General features: G+C 44.1%; 1 protein-coding gene across 1 annotated transcript in view; it reads right to left on the bottom strand.

The window, feature by feature from the left end:
• Window positions 1–16,871, bottom strand: part of ppp1r9ba (protein phosphatase 1, regulatory subunit 9Ba) — a 222,675-nt gene that overhangs the window by 35,935 nt on the left and 169,869 nt on the right. The gene's annotated exons all lie outside the window — the stretch shown is intronic.

The following is a 16,871-nucleotide window of genomic DNA, read 5'->3' on the forward strand; positions in this document are numbered from 1 at the left end:
CGATGGCTATTCAAGATAAATATATTTGATAATGGGAAGGAAAAGAATGCAAGAGGATAAAGCATACAATGCAATTGGATCTGATTGGAAGCTTTCTGTCTGCTGCACACATTTTCACAGGCTTCTTTATACATTTCTCTCTGCCTTTCCTCCACACCTATGGATATTTGTAAGAAATATCATAACTGAAAGGAAATAAATTGGTTAAAATTGCTCAAATCAGCAGTCACTCATTAACTTGGAAATGGACGGAAGGATGTTGGTTTGGTGAAGTCCGGTCACAGCTCCAGCAGGGCTGGACAGTTTTTGCCTATTCTATTCCACAAACAACATCCCGGTGCTAGTTTCAAAATTGCCACCACCTTAAGGTTTAACACACATGCTTTTCACACAGAAAAGGAACAGACAGACAGACACACTTTAAAGGACACCGGCACATCTGTTAAGGACCACTTCGACACATCAAATGCTTTTTTTCTGTGCTTATTTTGCTGATGTAATTTCAATCTGTGAAATATGTGATTTTTTTTTTGCTTGGTGACCACTCTGTCATGTTTAGCTCATCTTACTCCAACATAAAATATGTAGTTCGAGGAAGCTACTATACATGCTCCCAACAGCTTAATAAAATTGAAGGTAGATCTCAAAGTGATTTGGTTCAGTCTACCGTGATAAACTGGAAGTGCCTGAAGTAGCAGCCTTACAGGCATTAGTTATTCAATATTCATGAAAGACTTCCCCTGCTAGAAATTTCATTAAATTGCCACCATGTACATAGGGTTGAATTTCATTTTCTTAAGTGCTGTGCTGTTTCACAACCTCAAAATCATTTGTCTTTTCAGCTTTTTTTCAAATAGGCAGCATCTCTGAAAACGATTTAGTCATCTTGACACAATGCCATTGATGTGAATTAAACAAGGTTACTATGGCAACAGCAAGAACTTGCATTTAGGTAGTGCCTTTAACTGTAACAGCCCCACCTGGTGTTGCCTGGCCAAACATGGAGGAAAATATAATTTATGAAAACTTCCCCATCTAGGAGCTGAAACCATAAAAGCTGGTGAATTAGTGCAGACTTTCTTAATTAATTTCTGCATTTTTGGCACAGATAAACAGAAAGAATGGCCATTATGGCTTATTTTCTCAGGCAGGATAAGGATACAGGGAAAGTCAGAAATGACAAAGGCCGTTCAGTCTATAATAATACAAAAGCACCTTTATCTTAACAAAACATCCTTAGGTGCTTCACAACCATTATCAGATAAAACTTCACACTGAAACACATGAAGAGATATCAGGATGGAGACCAAAAACTTGGTCATAAGAGATAGGTTTTAGGGAGCATCTTAGAGGAGAGGTTGATGGCGGGAATTCCAGAGCTTAGGGTCTAATCAGCTGAAAGCACAGACAGCAATGGAGGGCAGGGAAGGAAATCTTTGATGTGCAAGAGGCCAGAATTGGAGAAATGTGGAGTTCTTCTATCACTGAAGGAAGTTACAGGGGTAGGGCAGGGCTATGGGCCATGAAGGGATTTGAATGGAAGGATGAGTATTTTCAGGGGAGGTGGTGGCAGCATAGCGGTATTGTCACCTGACTAGTTTTCCAGAAGATCCATGGGGATTCTCTGGGGATCTGGGTTCAAGTCCCACCATAACAGATGGTGAAATTTGAGTCCAATAAAAATCTGGAATTAAAAGACTGATGATGGCCATGAAACCATTGCTGATTGTCATAAGAACCCATCTGGTTCACTAATGTCCTTTAGGGAAGGGAATCTGCTGCCCTTACCTGGTCTGGCTGACCTGTGACTCCAGACCCACAGCAATATGGTTGACTCTTAAATGCCCTCTGAAGAGGAGATGAGCAATAAATGCTGGCCTAACCAGTGATGCCCACATCCCATGAAGGAATTTAAAAAAATAGAGGTATTTCTGGACTAAGAGTCAGGGCTAATGGGTGAACAGGACTTGGTGCAAGTCAGGATTAGGGCAGAGTTTTGGATGAGTTCAAGTGTATGGAGGGTGTAAGATGAGAGGCTGGCCAGGAGAGCACTAAAATAGTCAGGTTTGGAAGTAACAAAAGCATGAATGAGCGTTTCAGCTGCAGGCGGGTTGAGGGAGGGGTGTAGAGGGATATTGTGGAAGTGGAAGTAAGCAGTCTAAGCTCAGCTTAAAATAGGTTATGAACATTCAGCCTCAGATAGCTGGAAGGATGGCAAGGGTGGTCATCGGTGAGGAGGGAAAGAAGTGTGTGGCAGGGGCCCCAGGGTAATGGTTTCTGTTCTTCACAATATTTAATTGGAGGGAATTTATGCTCCAATTCAATAAGGGGTTACAAGAAGTGGATAACAAACTGATCATTTCAAACTTGAAATATTGGGCCGGGTTTTCAATGTGGAATTGGAAATCGGGAATTTTCCTAACTCCGCAATCCTGCCTCCACCCTGGCAGTGCCCGCCACTGTATTTTCATCCAGGGGAGGCAGGGTTGTACTGGAAACTGGCCCGCCCCCTCTCGAAGCAGGTGTGAGGTGGCTGAGAGGATAGGCAAATGTTGAGGTGGGCAAATTAGAAGGCCCACCTCTGTCCACTGACACATTGGCCCTGTTATATTCACAGCTAGCGCTCACTCTCCCACCCACACTTTATGACCCCTCCATACACCCCATTCCCCCTCCATACCACCCATGGCCCCTCCATACCACCCATGCTCCCTCCATACCACCCATGCCCCTTCCAGATGTCTGATTCTTTGATAATTCAGCATCCATTCAGCCTGCTTCAAAGGTTTCACTGTATTCAGCTTTAGAGCCTTTGTTGACACAGCTGTGTAATGAAATCCCATTATGAATGCTTGGCTGATCTTCAAACCCACTAATGGATTCAGATCTATAGAGGGTGTTTACATAGCTGTGAAGGGAACTTTTAGCTCTGTTTGGTTGAGTTATGAGCTTGTAAACTTTATCTGCCTTTCAGAGGTTTTTCAATGCCTGTTGGTTTATTTGGACAAGGTTAAGAGGTGTTAAGAGGATTAAATCTTTGTTGCGTGGGAGTATGAATGGCTGTATTTGACTGACAGCCTGTAAGAGGGGATATTTTTCCAATGAAATTTTGAATGCCTGTTGTTTATTTAGACAGTTTGATAGGAATTTCAAAGAATTGCTAGTATTATTATAAGGCTTACTGGTTCTGTACCAAGTGGATACTGGAAGAATGCTTCAAATGCTTAGCAGATGTCAGGACATTAAATCAACGTGAAAACCAAACCACAGGGACCCCCACACACATTCAAATCTGATTCACCATTCTGTAGAATGCAGAGGAGCACTTTCTCCACTTGAGAAAGTAAACTAATGCATCTGAACACTTATACCATGCTGGTCAATTTAACGGCCACTTATCTTTTAATAATAAAGCCCAATTATTAATCGCTGCATTAAAACATGCTTAAATTATCGTATACCATCTAAATATGACATGTGAAGGTGGCAACACCTTTTGAACTTACCTGTCAAAAGGTTCTCAACTTCAGACTAGGGTTCCCCCATGGTGTGCCATTCCTCTGAGGAACTGCGAATCATGTCTTCTGCAAAAGTCTGCCCGACTTTATCAAAATTGCCAAGTGTCTGAAATGTGCACCCCCGGCAATGCAGTAAGAAAGGGTGGGACCCGGGGTGGTGGGATCCCACCCTTATCCCAGGGCTATAAAAATCCCACAAGACAAGAATCCCGGAATTGGGTCCTGCTCACCATTTTTAAATCCCTCGCGCCTCCATTCCGACATGGACAGGAGCATGAAAATCCAGGCAGTTGTGTTCAGAAAGAACATGTGTTTCCTTCCTTAATTTTCAGCAAGTGAAACATTGATAAAGTTTCAAATAATTTTTTTATTTCACAATCTCCAGCAGTGCTTTCTCTTTTACTCCAATCTTATGTGGCATTTGTTTACAATAATCTTTGTATAAGAAATTATTCCACATTTCTCAAATGCATATATTCAACATCCCAACTGCAACCTCCCAAGAAGTGATGCCTTCAGCAAAAACATAAAATCAATTAGCAGGAGTTAGCTTCTGGTTTATTTTACCCTCCCCGAATTCTCCAGGCTGTAGAAAGTGTTTTAAAGCACAAAATAAACATAGAGTAAGTATCCTCATATCAGCTGGATAGCTAAGGCAATAAAAGCACTAACTCTGTTTCTCTCACTACAGATGTTGCTTGATCTGCTGTTGCCAGCATTTTCTCTTTTTAGTTCAGCAAATATAACTTATGTATCTCCATGCTGTCATTCCAGGTCTAATATCCTCATTATGTTAATGAAAGTGCACAATCTAACTTGGTTTTTCATTGCCAAATCTGATTTATTTACACTATGGTATGAATTCAGCAACAGATTTGCTTTGAAGTCAATAACACAAATGTTAAGGATATGTAGTCACAACGTGGTGTGTATCTGTTGATTATGGTTTGCAGTGAGAGTGTTAGTGTGTTTTATTTGAAACTTGTATCTTTTTATTGGTATGCAGGTTCTTTTTCTAGGTACTGAGCTTCGCTGGTTGAAACAATAAAATATTCTCAAATGAACCACATTAGGCATATTGAACCTCCCTTACTTTACCACTAGGTGCCAGCAAAAGATCCCAATCGATACGATATATGACTCATTTTTCACAAGCATGTACAGCACCCTGGGAGAAAGCTCTGAAACCCCGGTGCACTTGAAGTGAGGCGTTTAATTCATGAGCACACATTTGGATATAAAGTTTTAATGTTGGTGAAAATGTAATGAAGGTCGGCTCACCCCTGAAATATGTCTCAAATATATAGAATAATGGGAAAAATCACAACAAAATATATCAGATAGCATCACAAATTGGCGAATGGTTTTCCCTTGCTTTGCTGACATTAAACACTTCAAGTTTGCCACCCGCTTTTGTTTTTGTTATTTTTGGTAAAATACACATTAGTGTTATGTACAAACTGCGGTGTGTTGGTTTTTGTTTTCTACTCCTGGTTGGTGGAAGGGGGAATGGGGATTGCAGCAAACCTGGGCAGTGACAAAATTGTTGGTTTTGCTGTCCTTTTAAAGTGACTGAAATACTTTAACTGTACACATAAGTCATCATGTGACAAGCAAGTAGGAAAGCAAATGGTATTTTGATCTTCATTACAAATGAATGGGAGCGTCGGAGTAAAGGAGTTGCGGCGATGATGTAGTGCCTTGGTGAGACTACACCTGGAGTACTGGGCAGGATTTTGCCCCCGTTGGGGGGGGAGGGGGGGGAGTTGAAGGGCGGGTGTGGAGGCATGCCTCCGATTGACGCCTCCAATTGGGGGCATGCCGCCATTTTACGTGGGCGGGCCAATTAAGGCCCGCCCAGCCTGTTGTCCACACGGAAGCGCTATGTGCTCCCTGTGCGGGTGGGGGGGAATCCCTAAACCCGAGAGTGCGCTCTTTCACACATGTGCACGAAAGAGCACACTCATCTCCCTGAGGCTAAGTGCTGCCTCAGGGAGATCGTCTCTACTGCACAAATTATTAAAAATAGAAAAAAAAATCCCTGATGTGTCCCCTCATGTGACACTGTCACATGAGACATGTCCATAACTTTTTAAAAAACTTTAATTAAACTTTTTAAATCCTACATGAAACCTCATCCTGCCCGTGGATGAGGTTTCGTGCTTTTTCTAATGTCCGCCAGGGCTCCCGGCCTGCCCACCAACCTTCAGGCTGGACGGGCAGGTCCATTAATTACTTAAATGACTCTGTCAATAGCCTCAATTGGCTATTGACAGGTTGGCGGGAGTACAGCTGATTTTGCTGCGCCCCCGCCTACCTGAAAATTTAAATGGGACGGGGTGAATTCAGGAGTTCCGCCCGACATCACCTCGCGTCATTTTACAATTTTGGTCTCCTTACCTAAGGAAGGATATGCCTGTCTTAAAGAGAATGTAACAAAGGTTCACTAGGCTGATTCCTGGGGTGAGGGGATTGTTCTATGGCGAGTGATTGAGTAGACGATTACTATATTTCCTAGAGTTTAGAAGAATGAGAGGTGATCTAACCCTAAAGGAATTTGACTGGGTAGATGCTGAGAGGATGCTTTTCTGGGCTGGCGAGTCTAGTACCAGGAGTCACAGTTTCAGAATACAAGGCCTGACTGAGACACAGAGAAATTTCTTCACTCTAATCTTTGGAATTCTCTACCTCAGAGATCAGTGGATGCTCAGCTATTGAGTGCATTCAAGGCAGAGACTGATAGAGTTTTGGTACTGGGATAAGGCGATAGTGCAGGAAGGTATAGCTGCGGTAGATCAACTGAGATCTGAGTGGGGGAGCAAGCTCGAGGGGCCGAATGCCCTACTTCTGCTCCTATTTCTTGTGTTCTTATATTAAGCTAATACTTTAATCAAGTGGCTTCAACTGAATGATGGGTATGCACATAGTTCTTGGAAACTGAGGAGGATTAAATATTGCACTTGGTCATCTAGAATCAGGCATATGCCTTATCATGGGCAACCTAGTGATGGGCAATTTGGCGATCCTGGAAAAATTCCCACCTGGAATGCCATAAGAGGATGGAATCAGACAATGGTAGAGTGATGACAGTTGGCCTCCCAATAAGGATATTCCATACGCCACTTGCACAGGAATCATGAATACATAGAGGGCTCTTGAATCATTCAAACATATCACCCTTGAAATTGTGCAAGAAATAGCAAATTTGAAAAAACCATGATGGAATAGAAGGAATCCCATCATCTATTCAACAAAAAGAAAATCTCTCCTTGAACAGGTCAATGGTATGTTCCATGTTCAAAATTCTGTTGGAGGCATGAGCCAGATTGTAACTCTACATGTAGCAGGCTTCTCCAATGGTGGCTCCAGCTCCAACTATGGTGGGTGTCCTGTCATCTTCAAATAATGTTGGGATCGGGGACTGGCACAAAATGAAGGCATCCAGGCTACTGCCAAAACAGCGAACAGTGATCTGCTTGATTCAGTTTCTGTGATTGGACAACTCCTAGACATTAATAGGATGGAGCTGTCCTTCATTTGAGCAGATCATGGGGTTGTAATTTTGAGACATCGGCCATCTGGAAAAATACTGGTGCACCATCTTATGCTGCTGCCCCCTTCACATTGGGAAAGTGAAGAAGCTGTTTCCCCAGCAATCAAGGCTTCTGTGTGTCAGTGTACAGGTGGTGTACTTCTCTGGCAAACATTATTGCTCGTGCTGGGAAGGATCCAGGGGCATAGAAATGTAAAGCTGTGGTCATCATTCCAGTCATTTTAAAAAATATATTCATTCACGAGATGTGGGCGTCACTGGCAAGGCCAGCATTTATTGCCCATTCCTAATTGCCCTTGAGAAGGTGGTGGTGAGCTGCCTTCTTGAACCGCTGCAGTTCATGTGGTGTAGGCACACACACAGTGCTGTTATAGGGAGGGAGTTCCATGGGTAGAGCTGTCATTCTAGTGGAAGTTAGGAGATCAGACTCAAGGTGACACGTGATTCAGTGGCTGTCTCCCTGGTGACATTTAGGTGCCATAGGCAGTGCTTCTTTGGACATATATGGGCATTAACAAACACATCCTAGGCTAAGTGTAAATTGATGCCAAACCTGAATGTAATAGCACCTTTCTAACTTCTACATACCGAGGAATACTAAAGGAAATGCAATTCTGATCACTGTTCTCTCTGCAATTAAGCTTACATCAACAAGTACCTTACGGAAGCCAGCTTCTAAAGGTCAGACCATCAAGTTTCTCAGGAGCCCATCTGTATTAATGGAGCAAAACAACTGAGAAAAGCTGCCAAGTTTGGTATGGGGTCAATTTGCATGTGATTGTTTCAAATTAGCTAGTATAATGGCGTTCTCTCACACTGGCAGTGGGTCTTAAAAATGTATACGTTTTTCATATGACTGAATCTGTTGTGCTTCCAGAACATGGGCGGAAGTTTAATCGATACGATGGGGGTCTCATCCACTGGCTGGAGAGCCGGCGAGATCCCCGCATCGCTTCAGTTGGGGAAGGCCTGCCTTATTAAGGGCCCATCAGTACGCCAGGCAACAATAGCACCACGTTTGTCAGCGGGTTTGATGACAATGTTGGGGTTGGACCTGAGAGACCAGAGCGCTTAGGTTCAGGTGGAGATAGGTTTGAAGCCCTATCCCTGCTGGGTAGATTGTGATTTTCTTCCAAAGACCACAGTTATACCACATGGTCGGTGAGAGGAAGCTCCACGTATATCTGCATTTATGTATGTGCACAGCTGTAGTTGCTTCCCAATAAACTTATAGGGCTGAATTGTCCCCCTGTCGGGGGGGAAGTTGATGGCCGGGCGGGTATGGGCGCGCTTCCGATCGGCGCCCCCGATCGGAGGTACGGCACCATTTTACGTGGGTGGGCCACAGGGAAGCGCTATGTGCTCCCTGTGCAGGCGATGGGGGGGGGGGGATTCCTAAAATCGAGAGTGCGCTTTTTCACGCATGCACACGAAAGAGTGCACTCATCTCCCTGAGGCTAAGTGCAGCCTCAGGGAGATCGTCTGTAAATGTAAAAAAGACAAAAATAGAAAATTAAAATTTCCCTTACATGTCAATGTCACATGAGCTGGGACATGTTCACAATTTCCAACAAAACTTTATTAATATTTTTAAAACCCTACATGAAACCTCATCCCGCTGGTGGATGAGGTTTCATGTTTTTTCTAGTTCGCGCCGGGGCTCCTGATTTTGCTGAGCCCCCGCCTTCCTGAAAATTTAAATGGGGCGTGGTGACGTCGGGAGTTCCGCCCAACATCACCGCGCATCATTGTACGCGTCGGCAAGTGGGCCCCGCCCCCCCGCTCGCCGACGGTAAAATCCAGTCCTTAATGTCTTACAAGGATGGGCAGAAATGCTCACAACTTCTGAAGATTTATATCATTGCTTAATTTATTAAAGTGTGTTCAATAAATCACCTGAACACTTCTTACAAGCAGCTTTGCACAGGAATTGAGTTATAACACCAAATGTGAAGACAGACGGGTGTGAAACCACCTACTGAGGTGATTTCAGTGCTTGGGCCAATACTGCTGAACTGATACCCAAGTTATACTGTCAATTTTCATAGGAGAATCCCTTCTGCACCAGTGCAGAGGTGATAGGGAATAGCAGTAAAAGTGATAAAAAAAAAGACCTGATCAAGCTGAAAGATGCAAATTTCCAGTTGTGAAATGAGTAAAGACAGGAAAGTAATATGAGAGAATTGACTGTAAATTTGAACGCCTTGTGTATAACAACTAAAGTCAGCCATCTGTAAAGAGAGAATTTCTAAAGTGCAGTGAGAACGACTATCAATGTGTCACAATTTTGTTGTGTTCATCTATGTAATTTTAAATAAAAGGCCTCTTCTATACCTTCCCAAAACCTTGCAACCATCCTGGCTCAGAGGCCTTAGGCTGGCCGTTCTGAATCAGCTTGAGAAAATAATCTGGTGATGACTTTCTCACTGATTCACCCCACAATTCCTTCCTTTTGTTAGGGAACAGTCTGACCTCCATTTGGTATCTCTATAAAAACGGGAAGTCAGTGTGATTCCAGGCAGAAATGCAGTTGCATCATTCTGTGGCACCAGCTGCTCGGGGGTGGATTTTCACTGAGTCAGGATCAATGGCGAGCTGGTCCTGATCCGGGGATCCCTGACCCCATTCCCAGGCTCTCTGATTTTCAGGAGTGTCTTTTCAGGGTGCGGACAGGTTCGGGGCTAAAAGCCCGCCCCCGCCACTCCCCACTTGGCCAGCTCCACTGCGGAGACAGGCACGTCCTGCTCCTCTGCTATTTTCATGGAGTTGGGCCAGGTTTTTAAAGAGTCGCGGTTCAAGGCCCCTCAGAGGAGTTCATAGTGAATCATAGTGTGCATGAGGGGACTTTTTCAAAGGTGAGTTAAAAAGGTCCTGCTCATGCAACCTTATGCTGAGGTAGACCATAAGACCATAAGACATAGGAGCAGAAATTAGGCCATTCGGCCCATCGAGTCTGCTCCGCCATTCAATCATGGCTGATAAGTTTCTCAACCCCATTCTCCCGCCTTCTCCCTGTAACCTTTGATCCCCTTTCCAATCAAGAACCTATCTATCTCGGTCTTAAATACACTCAATGACCTGGCCTCCACAGCCTTCTGTGGCAATGAATTCCATTGATTCACCACTCTCTGGCTAAAGAAGTTTCTCCTCATCTCTGTTCTAAAAGGTCTTCCCTTTACTTTGAGGCTGTGCCCTCGGGTCCTAGTCTCTCCTACGAATGGAAACATCTTCCCCACGAGGTATGCCCACCCCATCCACAATGGCCCCTCTTGCCCCCCCCATGCCAAGGTATGTCCCTCCACTCAACCCCTACGGCCCCTCATGACCCCTATGCCAGCTATGCCTGTCCACCCACTCCCCCATGGCCCCTCATGCTCCCTATGCCAAGCTACGCCCTTCCAAGTGGCATGATGGGGCATGAGGAGTGTGGGGGGTGAGGAGGTTGAGGGTTGGAGGGCCTTTCTGCTTTTTATTTTAACTGGGACAGAGGTGGGTCTTTTAAACAGGCCGCCTCGACACCTGGCAGCCTCTGTAGCTGCCTCCGGCCTCTTTCCCGGGTCGGCTGGCCCGACTCCAACCCACACCGTCAATGCCGTTGTGGGTGCTTTCTTCCGAGGTGGGCGGGCGGGTGGGCGGAGCTGGGAATTTTCCCGACTCCTGATGAAAATCCAGCCCTTGGCGTTCCAGTGTTAACACACTGCCCGGAAATTTTTTTAAAAAAAATTCAAGCAACAACAGCTTCTCTGCAGCTGCGTTCAAAGCTTTCATTATGTTAGGGAACGGGTTACATTTGGAAGCCATGTTGCTCTATTTTGATTCAGAAAAGATTTCAGTGAATAAGGCTGAGTAAATCAATTTTGTCCAAAGTGGTGAACCAGAAATGTAGCAAAACATTTGGTGAACAAAGGAGGTATTATAGTGGTTTGCTGTAGATATAAAATAGTCATCAAGTGACCAGTTGTTATTTAAAATCGTTCATCTTTTGGCATTCTAAGCAGTACTGCAGTGCCATCAAAGGATTATCTTGTCTTTCAACTTCAGCAGGCTTTTGTTGCAACGCTACTGATTCTCTGAATGCTTTTGCTGAAGAGAATGCTGATGTTCTTCAAGACAACTTGTGTTGGCCTGGCTTTCTCCTGTGCATTGACCTGCTCGCGATTTTCCTGTCCATCGCAATGAGTGGGAGATATGATTGGGGTGGCGAGCACACAAGCCGAAAATCTGGGCCACTCTGGGATGGGGTTTTAACCACCCCCCACCCACCCAAGGACAGGCAGGGAAGGCAAACATTCTGAAATTCTCAGATCCAACCCCAACCCTCCTATTTTTAAACAGAGAAAGGTCAAGCTACCTTAACCTGCTCTCCGAAGGTGGGTCAGTCATTAATATATTTTAAGGCTTTAAAACCTTTTTAGCATAATTTCTACTTTTAAGGCATGGAGGTGAGAAGGACTAGATTCATGAGGTATCTTTATGACACTGCTTCTGGGCCAGGAGGAGCTGCAGTGTTACCCCCAGGGCCAACAACTTACCTCCATACAATCGCATCTCCTGTGATCATTTGACTCCATCCCCTCAACTCCAAACCCATGCAGTGTCAGATTCACACCTGCCACAGTGCGTGAGCTAACAGAAGTCTGAATCCCCGCCGCCCCCCCGACTCCTCCTGCGATATGCCTGGTACCCACCCCTTGCCAATGTGACTGGCTGTCGAGCAAGAAACCTCTTGAAAAATTTAAAAGACATCCTCCCTTTCAATTCAGCAGGACGCGCGGAGAGTCTTTACTTCCAGGTTTCCCCTCCACAAAGTCTTCCACCCGCCCCACCCTCTTCCAGACACCCTGTAAATATTGGGGCCCCTGGGTCTCACTGTGTAAGGGAGTTGTATTAGCATTTATATATGAAATTATTAACCCTGCGTTACCTCAACTGTACAAATGAATTCACCCCCCCACGGGGATAGATCACGACTTTGTGCGAAAGTGTAAAATTGGAGATAGCGAGTTGGCAGCCCCATTTTATAACTCTATTGATTTTTATTTCCATGGAATTGAATATATATGTAAAACGGGCTGTCACTATTGCTATGACCTACCTCACACTGTCAGACTCACTAGGGGCTTTTGCTGCGTCTGTGGAAGACTGAGTTACCAGCTGCAGCAAAGAACATTTGGTTACATTTTATCTCCATCACTTCGCCCATTAACACTGCACTGCCTCAGGAATTCCTAGGGACAACACTCCAATTGGGCAACACGCCAAAGAGGAAGCCTGGCTGAAGGTGAAGTTCTCTTCTCCCTTCTGCAGAAGGATCTTCTGCCACCAAGGTGAATGACCAAGAGGCCTGCAGCTGTTCTACTGCGCCCCTCACCTGGAAATCTGGCTACAGCTCCGGGAATGCACCTCAGGTATGGTGCAACTGTCTGGCACCTGGCAGGGGGATCGGAGGAAAAAAATCATCCTCATTACTTCTTGTAAGGGAAGAAATGGCATGACGGAGTGGAGAGGTGATCTTTCAGTTCTTGGACTCATGTGAAGCCAGCACAGACTGGATTTCTCTCTACCTTCGCCAGTTGTAATGATGGAACGAAAATGAGTTTGGGCCATTTCACTTTGGTTCTTAATGAAGTCGGGATGTCCATTATAGGCATTGAATGAACAATCAATGTCTGGAGTAGGAAATAGTAAGCTGTGCTTAAGTTTGTTGAGTATAGGGAGAGAGGAGTTTTACGCTGTGCCTGACCTACATTATACATGACCTGCTAGTGTTTGATATATGATGTTGACACTGTTTCCTGAAGAGGAACTGTGTTCCCTTCCACAGAACTGAAACTCATCACTCAGAAATATATAAATTTGAAGACTGAAAAGTAATTCCTCCAATAGAATTTTCCTGGCAAAGACATCAGCACTTGCAATTTACTTGCAAATGGTCAAATAAATGTGTTATCAGTGACTCAACTACAATTAACTGCTCCAATTTAAAAAAAAAGATTCCTGATGGTGAAATCCTTCTCCGAGGTTTCTATTGCCGCTGAAAAGTCTATTCACAGATGGACACAAAAAAGACTTTTAAGGCTAGATTTCCCCTGGCTTTGGCACCTGATTTAAGGCAGTTCCGAGGTGGTAAGGGGATGGAATCTCGGAGCTGGGCCCAATGCTTCCTGTCATTGGGGTTTCCTTTGTGAACACACCTTCACAAACACAGGTCACCTTATTGAAAAGGGGGCAGTTCTGGGAGAATGATGGCTTACATCCCGTTCTGCCAACAGGGACAGTGGTTGTGAGCAATGACAACATCTTCCTGGAGGCCAGTTCCCCACAAAGGTGGGCGATAATTTATGGGAGAAATTACTGCCCTGCTCAATCCCATGATTGTCAATCAATCTGGTCCTCCTCATCAGCTGCCCTGGAGGAAGCCGGCCCTGTTCTGCTGTCACAGGTGTCTCAGGCCTCGAGCAGCCATCTTCCTCCCTCTCCCAGAGGAGGGTTTCCCAGTGCAGGCAGGCATTCTGTCAGAAGCTCATCAACATTATGTTAGCTAGGCTCATCCTAGGAAATGTGGTGGCATTACCAGTGCCATGCTGACTTACCACCAGAGTGGAAAATCTAGCCTTTAACGTCTACAGGAAAGGAAACACAAGCGAGAAAGAGTTGTCCAAAGCAAAGCAAAATGGAGATCACACCATGCACTGTTTTCAAATCCAATACCACAAACCTTTACAAATAGCCAGCTGTTGTTATTATTGTTATTGTTGTTGAAAAAGCCACTGGCTGTGCTCTTCATGTCATATGAAAACAACGCTAAATCCTACAATGCAGTTCAGAATAGAAAGCACAATGATCAGTAATGAGGCTTCATATGGCGAATGAAAAAACATAGTAAGAGTAGAACATAGCATAGCATGAAGGATGATTTTGACTGTATTTGATACTGAAGGCATTTTTTCAGCCTTATTGTGCTTAATGAATTTGAGCCTCTGGGATTCTGCTTTTGCTGCTACTTAATAACCTGACCTCCCGATGGTTTTAGCAATTCCATATACCACAATGTGCACACTCAATGTGTTACATAGAAATTACAACTCGGAGAAAGGGCACTTGGCCCAATTGGTCCATTTTGATGCTTCTCCTCTATAGCGCTCAGTCCTAATCGCACGTACCTGCACTGTTCCCATGTCTCTTTACCCCTTTTCCTTCAACCACCTATCTAACTTACTCTTAAATGTTGATGGTCTCTTCTTCAGTCGCTAACCTGGTGCAGTTCACAGCCTCACAAAACTGTATAGCAAAGTTTCTGCTATCCTGTTCTAACTCTGTTACGTACAAAGTTATAATCCCTCATTCTTGACCCCTCAATCACTGGAGACAGTCTGTCTCTATTTACTCTGCCCTATCTCTTCATAATTCTCAACAACTCTATCAAATAATCCAATAATCCATCTGCTTTAAGGAAAATAGACCCAATGGCTTTTTTTTTGTACTTGTAAACTCTGGAATACCCTCACCCCTCCTCCTCTCTACCTCACTCTCCTTCTTTAAGACACCCCTTAAAACCTACCTCTTTGACCAAACTTTTGGTCATCTGACCTAATAGTTCCTTATGTGGCTCAGTGTCACACTTTGTTTTATAATGCTCCTGTGTAGTGTTTTGGGATGTTTTAATACATTAAATAGAAGCTTTCAGTGTACTTCCTCATAACAGGCAGCATTCTAATGAATCTACAGTGTGGCTTCTCTATGGCCCCAACACTCTTCCTATGCTGTGGAACCCAAACCTACACACTGTACTTCTTCCGGGATCTTATTGCTATTTTATAGATTCACCAGTACATCTCATCTTTTACCTTCAACGACTACTATTTTAAAACACACTGGAGGTGCTGCTTTTTAGATCTTGTGAACCTGAAATCTCAAATTCATTAGCTCTTTCTGATCACCCAGCTTTCTCCCAGTCAAAATATATATTTTTGTATTAAAATGTGCTATGTTACATTTGATTTCTATCAGCTTTTGTATTGAGTGTTACCGCCCATTATTTGGGTTTGGGTTCCACATCATAGGAAGAGTGTTGAGGCCATAGAGAAGCCACACTGTAGATTCATTAGAATGCTGCCTGTTATGAGGAAGTACACTGAAAGCTTATATTTAATGTATTAAAACCTCCCAAGCACAGAGAGATAACAGCCTACTGAAAACCTGTCATGATCGGGTTACTTTTCAAATGATGTTTCATGTCTAATATGATATGATATAAATGTCATCACCAAACATGCATGATCTTAGGGAACTCACACGTTTATTGGCATATCAGTGGTAGCAAAGACCCTAAAAATAACTTTTCACCTACTCCCTACATGCCTGTAACACTTTCTGTCACTAACTTTTGTTAATATATACTTTATTATTACTGAGGCGCTGGTTCGCTCAGTTGGTTGGATGGGTAGTATGTGGTTCAGAATAACACTAACAGCACAGGTTCAATTCCTGTTCTGACTGACGTAGACTTGGGACCTGCCTTCTTGCCTGCCCCATGCATGATGCGAAGTGATGCTCCTCAATCTATATATCCAACTGTCTCTCTCTACTAAAAAGACAATGCCTAGGGTCCCTCGTGAACGATGGCTAATCACCTACCTTTTATTACTGGATTTCATATAGAATCATAAAATGATACAGTATAGGAGGCTATTCGGCCAGTCATGCCTGTGCTTGCTCTTTGAAAGAGCGATCTAATTAGCCTCGTTCCCCTGCCCTTACCCAATAACCCTGCAAATGTTTCTTCTTCGAGTATTTACCTAACTCTCTTTTGAAAGTTACTATTCAATCTTCTTCCACCACCCTTTAAGACTGTGAATCCCAGGCCATAACAAGTCGCTGAGTAAAAAAAATCTCATCTCATCTTTGGTTCTTTTGCCAATCACCTTATATCTGTATGCTCTGGTTACTGACCCTTCTGCCACTGGAAACAGTTTCTACTCATTTACTTTAACAAAACACTTCGTGATTTTGAGCCCTTCTATTCAACATCCCCTTAGCTTTCTTTGCTCCAGGAAGAACATTGCCAGCTTCTCCAATCTCTCCACATAACTGAAGTCCCATAGCCCTGGCGGCATTCTAATAAATATCCTCTGCATCCTTCCTCAAGTGAAACCCCCCCCCACCACTTTCCTTGATGGTTTTGCCCCCTCTCCTCAGGAGGCACTGACTTTATGCCATAGGCACCTGTTGCTTTCTGGCCTCTCATCCAAGTGGTCCTTATTGCTGTTTGAGCCTTGAAAGTAAGTGTCGGCAGGCTGCTGCCCATGGTGGGGCGTCACAGCCAAGATACGTCCTGTCCTCACCTGATGTTCACCTCCAACAGGGGGTGGCTGCTGAATAGCGATTAGGAGATGAAACCCTGCCTGATTTCGCCTCCTTGACCAAGAGGTGCTGAGCACAGCTACAACACATTTAGCATTGTCAAAGCTTGAAGAACTAACTCAGCAGAAGGGGTTTCAGATTGAGACTGAACCAAGGATTAAATCTGGAACTATCCTGGTCGCCACTGCTCAGTTATTCACTTATATATATATATATTTAAATAGGACAAATGGACAACAGGACCCCACTTTGAGTTCCAATAATCTTCTGAGGGTCGCATTAGTGTTTTACAGACAAAAATAACTGGATTCCCATTCTTAATCTCTACAGGGCGATTGTGAGATACCAAGAGTGAAGGAGAATTCACATGTTCAGGAGTCAGTATGTAGATTCACAAACAGAATAAAAATACTGTTGCTCCACAGCCACTGACTGAG

Source organism: Cetorhinus maximus, chromosome 25 (assembly GCF_964194155.1).
Source record: "Cetorhinus maximus chromosome 25, sCetMax3.hap1.1, whole genome shotgun sequence".
Classification (NCBI taxonomy): domain Eukaryota; kingdom Metazoa; phylum Chordata; class Chondrichthyes; order Lamniformes; family Cetorhinidae; genus Cetorhinus; species Cetorhinus maximus.